This window comes from Eretmochelys imbricata, chromosome 7 (genome assembly GCF_965152235.1).
Source record: "Eretmochelys imbricata isolate rEreImb1 chromosome 7, rEreImb1.hap1, whole genome shotgun sequence".
Lineage (NCBI taxonomy): Eukaryota > Metazoa > Chordata > Testudines > Cheloniidae > Eretmochelys > Eretmochelys imbricata.
This window is the reverse complement of record NC_135578.1, coordinates 46,230,003-46,242,349: the sequence shown is the minus strand read 5'-3', so window position 1 is coordinate 46,242,349 and position 12,347 is coordinate 46,230,003. Positions and strand designations below refer to the sequence as shown.

The following is a 12,347-nucleotide window of genomic DNA, read 5'->3' as shown; positions in this document are numbered from 1 at the left end:
AGTATATTTAAAGGAGGACTGCAGCCAATAAGACTAAAAAATGTAAACTCTAACAGAAAAATCCACAATACAGAAAATATGAATTATTTGCAGATTTAATAGAGTTTTCCATGTGTTCTACATCACAGTTAGGCACAATAAAAAACTCAAAGCCCGAGTGAAGAGGAAAGGGCTTGATGTGCCTATACGTCACCCTCATGCCCTCCCAATTCTTGACTAATGCAGAGGCCAGAGATGCCTCTGGCATAACAGACAGCCTTAAAGGGCTGCCTAAATTATGGCTCTCTGTTATTGCAGACCCACCTCCTCCAACAATTAAGCCCACCCCTACTGCAGGGCCTTTTGCTGCCTTTCACAAAGATTGTGCCAGGGTGAATTCTCTCCAGACCTGATCCTGGGCTCTCCAGTCCTTTTCTGATGCCAATGCAGCATACTAGTGTCACAGAGGAGGAGAGAATCCATCCCCAAATTTGTGTTCCTCTAATTTAAGTACTCCTAAAACAGATTCAGCTAAAGGTGATCATAGAGGGGGCTGAAGGGAAAAACACATTTACTTCTTCCATTATTTGGCCCACTTGCAGTGACAGTAAAGACAAGGTGAAAAATTTGTTTACAACACCTCCCTCCCTTCTTGCCTCTTCTTTGGTGGCAAAGTGGTAGAGAGGGAAATAAAAACAAAAGAGAGGGCCCCTTTAAAAAGAAAATTAGGAGGTGAAATGATAAGAATCTTCCTCCAAATCTCTCTTTGGTGAGCCTGTCTTCAGAGGAAACCTGGGAAAAATACCTGGGTATAGAGAGAATAAAATATTTTCCTCCACTTTATGAACATAAGAACGGCCATACTGGGTCAGACTAAAGGTCCATCTAGCCCAGTATCCTGTCTTCAGGTGCACCAGAGGAAATGAACAGACCAGAGAATCATCAAGTGATCCATCCCCATTCCCAAACAGAGACTAGTGACACCATCCCTGCCCATCGGGGCTAATAGCCACTGATGGCCCTATTCCCTATGAAATAATATCTAGGAGACAAAGGGCAAAGGGGTAGCTCCAGACCTGAGGTGGATAGAGTGCAACCTTTAGCTGGTTCCTTGCAGAGGAAGAGGCTTTTAACCTTGCCCTCAATATCCTTTTGGCTTCCAGTAGACAGGACACAATGGCAACAGACCCTAGCTAATTCCTTGCAGTTGCCCAGAAATCTGTTAATTTTACTCTGATGCTGCTTGATAAAGCTATGAGCAGACACAAAGACAACGCTGTCTCATTCTACATTTGATTCACGTTCACGGGGCTACTCAACAGCACAGGGGCTGGCAACAATTTTTCAGTGAAAGATTAAATTCTGCAGAAATTAATTGGCTTAGGCCCCCACACTCTCAACATAAAGCTTCTCACTGACTACTGGTGAGTGGCCTTTGTCAGCATACACATGAGGATTCCTGAGGAAGAGAGGGAGGGTGGGCACTGCAGCTTGCTAAAGAAGTGAGTCAGGGTGGCTGTGATATTCCCTCATTTCTTCCCAAAAACCCAACCCCACACTTTTTTTGGGGGGTGGGGATGGGGTGGGGGGGGAGTTAAGACACAAAGGTTTATGAAACCCAAACTAAGTGGTTCACTTCATAAGCATAAGTATTCCTCAGGTAGAAAAAAGGTACATGTATTGCAAGAAAAGTTTCCAATACCGTAAGTAAACCACCACCACAATAATCAAGCCCCCAGTCTAGTGACTAGAGTTTAAGGACAGAAGAGACCATTACGTCACCTAGTCTGAACTCCTGTATACCACAGGCCACTAAATTTCACTTAGTTACCCATATATTGAGCCCAACAACTAGAGTTTGCCTAAAGCATGTGTTCCAGAAATGCATTAAGTCTTGATCTGAAGACATGAAGAGACAAAGACACCACTACATACGTCACTTAAGGCTTGGCTACACTTGGGAGTTACAGTGAAATAAAGGAGCCCCGGGTGCACTAGCTCACTACCCGTCCACACTGACAAGGCATATGGAGTGCCTTGACTCCATGGCTACAGCGCTGCTGGTACTCCACCTCAGCAAGTGGAATAACATTTGCTGCACTCCCACTGGAGCACCGTGGAGCCAGTGTGAACGAGGTGTTGCATTACTGCATTCTGATCAGCCCCTTAAGTCAAGGGGCCACTCTTGTCATTGTTTTTGAATCGTTGCAGGAATGCAGATATGACCTTTGAAAGCTCTATTTCTGACAACCGGCTGCTTATCTGCTCCGAGACAAAGCAAGCCATTAGTGTGGAATGCTGTGTGTGAGAGAGAGAAAGAGAGAGGCGGGGGGGAGCAAGGGGGGTCTACTGCTGTCTGAACTTACAAGACAGCATGCAGACATGCTCTCAGCCCCCAAAAAACCCACTCTCTCTCTCCCCATATACACACAACACACTCCCTGTCACACTCCACCCACCCCCACTTGAAAAGCACATTGCAGTCACTTGCAGGCTGGGATAGCTGCCCACAATGCACCGCTCCAAATGCCGCTGCAAGTGCCGCAAACGTGGCCATGCCAGTGCGCTTGAAGCGGTCAGTGTGGACAGACTGCAGCGCTTTCCCTACTGCGCTCTCTGAAGGCTGGTTTAACTCAAAGCACTCTATATCTGCAAGTGTAGCCATGCCCTTAGTAATTTGTTCCAGTGATTAATCACCCTCACTGTTAAAAATTGTGCCTAATTTCTAATTTGAAATTGTCTGGCTTTAAACTTCCAGTCTTTGGTTCTTATGTCATCTCTTTCTCTGTTAGAATAAAGACCACATAGACACCCAGCATATTCTCCCCATGAAAGTACTTATAAACTGTAAACAAGTCACGTCTCAATTTTCTTTTTGATAAGTTAAACAAATTGAGCTCTTTTAGTCTCTCACTGCAAGGCATTTTTGTTCAGTCCTTCAATCATTTTTCTGGCTCTCTTCTACACCCTTTCCAGTTTTTCCAACACCTTTTTAAAAATGTCAGCACCAGAACTGGACACAGTCTCATCAATTACATTATTTCCCTATTTCTATTCACCACTCCTGTTTCTACATTCAAGGATTACATTAGCTCTTTTTGCCACAATATCAGCACTGGGAGCTCATGTTCACTTCCTTGTCCACCAAGATTCCTAAATCCTTTTCAAAGATGCTGCTTTCCAGGATCCAGTCCCCCAGCTTATAGGTATGGCCTGTACCCCTTGTTCCCAGATGTATAACTTTGCATTTGACTGTATTAATACATATTTTGTTTGGATCTTCCTCATTTACCAAGCAACCCAGATCATTCTCTAGGACTGCCCTATTTTCACCGTTCATCACTCCACCAATATTTGTGTCATTCACAAATTTTATCAGCGGTGATTTTATATTTACCTCCAGATCATTGATCAAAATGTTGAATAGCATCAGACCTAGTATCAATCCTTGTGGAACCCCATAAAACACATCCCCATTCAATGACAATTCCTCACTGATAATTACTTTTTGAGACCTGTCAGTTAGCCAGTTCTTAATCCACTTAATGAGTGCTTTATTGATACTGTATAGTGCTAATTTTTTAATCCAAATGTTGCACAGTACAAAGTCTATTACATTTACACAGTTACCTTTAGCAACCAAATCTGTAATCTCATTGAATGAAGTCAAGTTTAACAAGACTTATTTTCCATAAAACCATGTTGACTGGCATTAATTATATTTCTATCCTTTAATTCTTTAACAATTGAATCTCATGTGAACCGTTCCAGTATTTTGCCTGAGACTGATGTCAGGCTAACCAGCCTTCAGATAGCTGGGTCACCCTGCTTACCCTTTTGGAATACCTACACAGTATTACTCTCCCAGTTCTCTGAAATTTCCAAAATATTCCAAGATATATTAAAAATTAACATCAGTGGCTAGAGAGTTCCTCAGCTAACTATTTTAGGACTCTTGGGTGCAAGTTATCTGGGCCTCCTGATTTTAATTGTTTAAAACCCTCCTTAGTTACTAATGGACTGGAAATGATGTCATCAGCCTCATGTGATATAGCACATCCTGCTTCTTTCCAAATACAGAAGAGAATTATGTATTCAACACTTTTGATTTTTATGCAGCATAACAACAATTTTATTATTTCCATCTGGTAATACCACTGCTAGGATTGCTCTGGTTTCTGATATACTGAAACTCCTCCTTACTGTCCTTCAACCTGCCTGTCATGGATTTTTTCCTGATGTGTTTAGCTTCCCTTATAAATTTTCTACGCTTCATAACTTCTAATTGATCTTGGTTGCTATCTACCACCTCCTTTTTTCCCATTGGATAGATATTGCTCTTTATCTCTAATTGCTGCCTTCACTTCACCTCTGAACCAGTTTTTTGCCAAAAGTATCCTCTCTCTTGATTGTGTAATTGTGGCTTTTTGGCTATCTAATAAACTCTCTTTAAACAAATCCCAATTTTTATTTACATTTTTTCTGCCTAATTTCCTCCCCTCCCCGCAATCATTTCACTCATATTTTCCTCTGCTTTGGTAAATTAGCCTTTTGAAGCACCAAGTACAGTATACTCCCATTTATCTGAAACCCTATTATCCGAACCGTCACATTATCTGAATTCCTTCCTTGTCCCACAACAGGAGATACATGCTGCAGAGGGCAAAGGAGGGATTTGGATAATAAGGAGGTACAGCAAATAGAGCTCTCTCCCAGCCAGGACTCTGAGGCGGAGGACAAGCCCCTGACTGTGGGAGAGGCCACCCTGCTGCTGAATGGTTCCTGTGGCAGCACAGGGAGCCCTCTGCAGCCCTGCTGTGCAGGGAGGGAACTGCAGAGGGCTCCTGCACTGCCACTGAGTCACAGACACGTGATCCCTGCAGATGGAAGATGGAAGGAAGGCTACAGTCCTGGCAGGGCAGAAATGAGTCCTGGCCAGGGGTCTCTGCTCTGACTGCAGCCTCCTCCTGCCACACCTTGCACCTGTAGGGACTGGTTTCAGAGTAGCAGCCATGTTAGTCTGTATTCGCAAAAAGAAAAGGACTACCTGTGGCACCTTAGAGACTAACAAATTTATTTGAGCATAAGCTTTCGTGAGCTACAGCTCACTTCATCGGATGCATTCTTCTTTTAAGAAACTGAATGCTTTTTCATTGTTCTTAAGATCCAAGGGTGTGGGTCTGTGGTCACCTATGCAAATTGGTGAGGATTTTTATCAAACCTTCCCCAGAAAAAAAGGGGGTAAGATTTGGGAGGAGTCTGGAGGGAAAGACGTTTCCAAACAAACTCTTTCTCAGTAACCAGTGTTAGACGTTTGGTGGTGGCAGCGAAAGTCCAAGGGCAAAAGGTAAAATAGTTTGTACCTTGGGGAAGTTTTAACCTAAGCTGGTAAAAGTAAGCTTAGGAGGTTTTCATGCAGGTCCCTACATCTGTACCCTAGCGTTCAGAGTGGGGAAGGAACACGGGCCCTACAGCAGCACAGGGACCACTCTGCAGCCCTGTCATGCCAGTGGGTGGAGCAAAGAAAAGACCCCTGTCCAGGACTGTGAGGAGGAGAACAAGTCCCCACCCAGCTGCTGAATAGCTCTCACCCTCTCAATTACATGAACTCCTGGTTATCCGAATAAAATCTGCTTCCCCCATGCTATTCAGATAATCAGGAGTATACTGTATATACACATTACTTGTTGGAACTGTCTTATGTTTGCCCATACTGAATGTAATCAGGTAACCACCAACATCCAATACAGTGATTAATTCATTTTTATCCATCAGAAAGAGGTCCAAAATAGAGTTACTGTATGTTGGGTGCAATACCTTGTGTGTCAGAAAATCATCTATAATTTTTTAGACGTCTAACAACGTTTTACTATTGGCTGCACAAGACCACCAGCAAGTGTTTCCCAAATTGAAGTTCCCCATAAGAACACAATATTTCTTCCCACACAAAACAGACAGGTGCTTAAAGAGAAATTCATCCTGTTCTCTGGTTTGATTCAGTGGTCTGTAACAGACTGACACTAGTCATGCCTCCTGGCCTTTGTTAGATTGCCCATATGGGCTGATCCAGCTCCCACTCATGGCTGTGGAAAGCTGGATAAGACCCTGCTATACCAACCCATTTTTACCAACTTAATCACATTTTCAGCAGGTAGTCTATTTCAGCGTATACTAAACCAGTGCAAATGCACTAGCAACATGCTTACTTGATGCCAAGATGCTGGTCTGGATTACAGGTCTTTTTACAAAAATTGATAAAATTCTGATTTTAACTCTCCCGCCTTCTGTCACATCACTTGCACTATTTCTCACTATTCTGATGGACTGTGCCAATCTTCACAAACTGAGATTTTGGGTAGAAACCTGGATCTTTGATTTTAAATGCCAGAAGAAAAAGGAACAAACTCATGATGATGTTACATCAGCCACGTTTCGCCTCTTCTATACTGCATTTAAACTTGACCTTTCTATGTATTTGGGATCAGTCATACTGGCTAAGAAATGGAAGGGTTCTGTAGATTATATGAATGTATTCTGTTCTTGTGTAGTTCCGGTTCTTTATTAGATCAAGCAAGATTTTCACAGAGATTGTGACTGTAGTATTTTTTGCTTGCAATCTGCCAAATTATTACAAAACCTCCTTCAATTTCTTTTATAAATTTAGTACCTCCCTTGTTATGTAAAGCGTGTACTATGTTTTGTGTCTTATGTTCTGATCAAAGTTCTCCTCATATTCAGTGCAAGTTTCAATATACTTTAGTATTTGGATGCAGTTGTAGAAATTTGGGGCTTTTCTACACTTTGCTCCTTTAACTCTACATAATTAAAGCAACAACAAAAAACATCCCAGAATAGATGCAATTATACTGGTAATTGTATCTTATTTCCATTTAGGAAATGAAATAAGCCATAATTGTGTTTACACTAGGGCTTTTACCAGCATAGTCATGTGAGCAAAGAAAAGAATCACACCCCTTACCAACAGTTATGCCACTAGAACTTTTTACATTTAGACCAGGCCACAATCTTCCTCTGAGTTCCATTAAGCGTTATTGTGAACTACGGGCATCAGTTCTCCTATTTTCAACCAACCAAGAAATTGATGCTAACCGCAGAAGAAATTTTGAACTTCCATCACATGTTTTAGGACTGCAGTAGATGTTCCTTTTTTCCCCCCTCATCAAATTTTAAATACTGTACTGAACACATAAAATTTAGAATGACTACTCCTAAGATATACTCCCATACCTTCATATCTGAGCAAGTGGCGAAGACCTTTTTGTCATAATTTTCTCTACATTCTTGAGGGCATCTTCTGCCATTTGCACACAATTATTCAGCAATTTAAGTAGAACACATATTCCCTCCATGGATGCTTGCCACCATTACATAGTCCTCTCTCATATTTCACCAACCATCTTCCATTAATATCAATGTTGATTCTTCTGGTTCTTCCTTTACCTTTTCCTCTATTTCTTCACTTGCAGCACATAGTGGTGGATGTGCAGGTTAAGTCTATGACAAAAGTACATATCCAAGACAAAATGCTTCAATCACTTCTATGTATTGCTCATTTTGGAAAACAAGGAAGGTGACATTATTAATATAAAAAGATGCAACTTTCTTATCAAGTTCATTTATTTAAATGGCATTATTGCCAATTAATCTTTGACATTTTGAGGCATCAGAGTCACACAGAGACTGGTCCTGAAGTTGATACTCAATAGTTGCTAGAAGATCCTAAGCAGGATTTGAATTATCACAGCAACACTGCAATGACACCAAAGGCACTGAATATGTCTCACTTGCAGTATTAAACTCATCAATGTTCTGCTCTTCCACTTCAATAGACAAAATTGCATTCAATGACACATTTGATCTGGAAGCGTTTAAAGAAACCAATTTCTGCACTTTCTGAGATAAGCACAAATCCATTCTAATTTTCTGCTTAATAATCCTTGATAATGTTTAGTTTACTTTAGAAAATGTTTCTGTTTTCATTATTTCAGTGCATTCAATTGCTTGTTTCCTGACGTTTCCTTCAACTTACTGAATCAAATAGATTCATTCAACAAAGTTTAGTAACCAGTAAGTTTTAACTGCCTGTACACAGTACTGATCAACAGCTTTTATACTTACTAGTTAGGATGAGAAAGCACTACCTGAAATATGTATAGATGGGATTATTTCAATACACTCCCCACCTCAGTACCTTAATTAAATATTTTTTAGAAAATATGTTACGTGCACAAAATATGCAAACTTATTTCTAAACCAAGTCTCAAAATATCAAAGGTGTTTCTCCTCTTTGAGGATTAAATCTATGGCAAACTTCAAGTTTTTAAAAAATTAAACCCTTTTTTGTTAGTTGAGTACAAAATAGAGCATCTGAAACATTTCTTAACTCAAGAATACCCAAAAGTAATTTTATTAAGTTTTCTACACAGAATTCACATTTAGAATTATCATAGAAAATTTCCCTGCAGAATTATTTCCCAAAAAGTTATAAACTCCTGAAAGTAGCAGAATTAAAACTACAGCATAACTTAACCGCATGATTAGAAAGAACTGCATTATAATGTCTTTGATCTGCCACCTATAAATGTTATTTAACAATATTTACATGTTTAACTTCTGGATTTATAAAGTTTTGCTAAGTTTGGTTCCTGGCAACACAACATCTGCGGTCAACAAACTTTTTGTTTTTAAATTTCAGCTCAAATCCTGTAAGAATACTCATTTCAACACCACTCCTCCCTTACCCTAGTGACCCAGTCAGATTTAGAATAGTAGGTATTTGAAAACAAAGAGTATTTGGAGGCACTCAAAACAACATAGAGCAAGACAGAGAGACGTGCAGGATACGGCACCTAACCAATGAGAATACAGGTGAAATGATGGCATAACAATGAGGAAGGGGCAGACAATCGTTTGTAGGAAATATTGGTGAAACATGATACACTCACCCACCCACCATAATAAATATTTTATATGTATATAGAATCCCAAAGGATCCTACAGTGCATTCAAACTCACCACTAAGATGCAGCTACATCTGGGATGGAACAGAGCATTTTTTTAAAAGCACACCACCTACATTAATTCCAGTTCTGCAGTTACTCGTTGGAGTAACACGGCTGTTACTCTGAAACCTGTCGTTGGAGTCTGTTTTTGAAGTTTTTTTGCTGAAGAATTGCCACTTTTAAGTCTGTTATTGAGTGTCCAGGAAGATTGAAGTGTTCTCCTACTGGTTGAACTGGAATTAATTTGCAAACTGGACACCATCAAATTAGGCCTGAATAAAGACTGGGAGTAGATGGGTCACTACAAAAACTAATTTTCCCCTGCTGATACTCACACCTTCTTGTTAACTGTTTGAAATGGGCCACCTTGATTACATTGGCCTCATTAGCACTACAAAGTTGATTTCCACCCCTTCTTGTCAACTGTTGAGAATAGCCCACTTCCACCTTAATTGAACTGGCTCATTAGCACTGACCCCTCTGCACTTGGTAAGGCAACTCCCATTTTTTCATATGTTGTGTATGTATACCTCTCTACTGTATTTTCCACTGCATGCATCTGATGAAGTGGGTTTTAGCCCATGAAAGCTTATGCCCAAATAAATTTGTTAGTCTTTAAGGTGCCACAAGGACTTCTCGTTGGTTTTGCTGATACAGACTAACACAGCTACAGCTCTGAAAGAAGTTACCCAGTAACTCAGGTTGGAGTCTGGCCAGTACACAATGGCTAAATAATCATATGCTTCATTGAAAAGGTTATCGGATCTTTAAAGACAAGTGGCTCAGTTATTACTGGTGGCACCTCCACCAACAGAACTGGGATATTGGTTCAGTGCTGACTCACACCACATACTGAATCACCAACACCTCTTCTTATAGGAGCACCTGGGTTCTTGATGGACCTCCCATTCAAAAAGCTGGGGCCAATAAGGTCAGTACTACTGTTTTCAAAAATTATAGCATTACTTCTGGGAAAGGTACTTTCAAATTACTGGACATAGGCGCATCCCAGTGAATAAGCACATTCTCTGGATATTTCTAATAGGACTACTAACAGCTGAATAGTTATCTTAGTTATCACCATTGCATTTGGTTAACGATTAACCACTTACGATTAAGAGGGGGAAAGTGACATTCTGCCCCTTTTCACCTAGGAGTCTTGACAAGGTAAACCCCTGCTGGCTTAGTGAGTCTGCAGTCAAGATAACTTAAACAATAGCACCAAGAGAGATGTAAACTTTTTTAAAAACAAAAACGTAAATTCTAATAAATTCTGTATAAATCCATGGGAAGACATATGAATGAAATATACAAGTGTCTCACCAATGTGAGCTTCTACTATCTTACATCACAAATAAGAGGCATCAGTGAAAATCAGCTGTACATTACTCAACAAATAAGAAATTATGGATTGGTGAAGAGGAAAATCAAATGAAAAAGTTACAGCACCACAGAATAATGAACAGCCCCCAAAACCCATCCACAAATATCACAAAAGGTCCCCACAGTCCATCCACCAATATCACATCAAAATACTGGAAACCCAAATTGTTGTTTTAAATATCTGTTTACTAATACTATTGAATGTGACTAAACAATGACATTTAAATTATAAAAATGTTTTACATATAGGAATTGCCAGACTGAATCAGACCCAAGATCCATCGAGGCAGGTATCCGGCCTCTAACAGCAATCAGTACCAGATGCTTCAAAGGAAGATGTAAGAACCAAACAGTAGGCAAATATGGGATTAGCTGCTCCCCACACACACACACCTTAGATCTCATCCTGATCACTAATAGTTAGAGATTAGCATAAACCTTGAACCATGAGGTTTAATATCCCTCCCAGAGTCATAATTAATAATAATAATAATAATGGATATCCTTGTTATCCATCCTAGCACTTTTTGAATCTTAGTACATTTTTGGTCTCAGCTCCTTGTGGCAATAAGTTCCACAGTCAAATTACATGTTCTGTGTAAAAGCATTTCCTTTTTTCAATTTTGAATTTGCCACCCTTTAATTTCATTGAATGCCCCTTGTTCCTGTGTTATGAGACAAGGAGAACAAGGGAGCACAAATAATTTCTTACATGCAGATCGTTTTCTGTCTGAAGAGCAAGAAAGTGTATTCTGTCACATTACTCTCTGTTCACCCTTAGATAATCTCCTTGGGACTGTCCCTGTTCAGTTAGGAGCAGGAACCTGATTTTCAAGCTGTTACCTTCCCTGCCTCCAATGTGCACCTCACCCCGTCTCCAGTCTACTAGTCCAAATTAAAAGTTCTACTTCCTCTGCTTCCACTTCAGTCGGATCGTCCGCAGCTTCTGCTTAACTCAGCAGGGCTTCAACCCACTGCTGGGCTACCAGACCCTCTTCCTGCGGGGGGTTCCAGCCCGGTGCACGGCTCTTCACTCCCCGGGAAGCCGGTTTCTCCCCTCCTCCAGTATAATCCCAAGGGGCATAATTCACGTTGCCAAGGGCTAGGCTGCCCCTACTTGTGCCCCGCCTCCCCCCCTTGGACAGCGACACACAACAGGCTCCAGTGTCTCCAGGTATTTGTCAGCCCCCAGCCTGCTCCACTACTGATGGCGCGCGTAAGGCTTGGCCCCCACCTCCCCGGGGTGGGCGCGGCCTGGGCCTCTCCGGGGGCCTCTCCCCCAGGGCCCTGCTCCCCCAGCGCCTCCATTGTGGCACGTCCCCCGCCCCGTGCCTTCAGCGGCGGCCCGGCGCTCACCTCCCCGGCAGGGCTGCGGGCCGGGCCGCGGGGCTCGGCGACTCCTCCCGCTGCAAGTAGCGTGCCGGCCCCGGGAGTGGCTCGGCTCGGTTCAGCCCGCCCGCACCTCCTCGCTCCGGCCTCGGCTCCGCGCTCAGGCTCCGCTCGGGGTCCGCCTCGGTAAGCGTCCCCCCGGCCAGCGCAGCGAGAGGATCCCCCGGGCGGCAACAGGCGCCTCCGCAGCAAAGGTTCCGCGGGGAGGAGAAAGGTTCCCACATCCCAGGGGGCAGGAGAGTTAGCAGCAGGGCCGCGGGGAGGTAGCAGAAACCCCCTAGAGGTTTCTGGGCCTGGTGTCTCAGCGGGGTCCAGCTGAGACTCCTGCCCCGCTCCAGTCCTACAGCCCTTCTCATGGCTGCACCCAAACTTTGCCACAGAAGGGCTGGGTGTCAATCAGGCCTGGAACCAGATGCCATCCCCCACTATGCAGATAAACATCCGTCCCCCACCTTGGACCCACACAGGCCAAATACTCTGATCTCCCTTGGTTGTTTATTAGGAAGTGCTGGCTCCTTAAGTTCACGTTGGACTACAAGTGCCTGTTGCTCAGATCTGGCCTGATGCTGCAGG

General features: G+C 42.5%; 1 protein-coding gene across 2 annotated transcripts in view; it reads right to left on the bottom strand.

The window, feature by feature from the left end:
* Window positions 1-11,848, bottom strand: part of RAD54L2 (RAD54 like 2) — a 96,601-nt gene extending 84,753 nt beyond the window's left edge. For both annotated transcript variants that reach the window (XM_077821186.1, XM_077821185.1), the window contains exon 1: window positions 11,742-11,848. The gene's annotated coding sequence lies outside the window, so the exon portion shown is untranslated. The remainder of the gene's footprint in view (window positions 1-11,741) is intronic.
* Window positions 11,849-12,347: the final 499 nt, after the last annotated feature.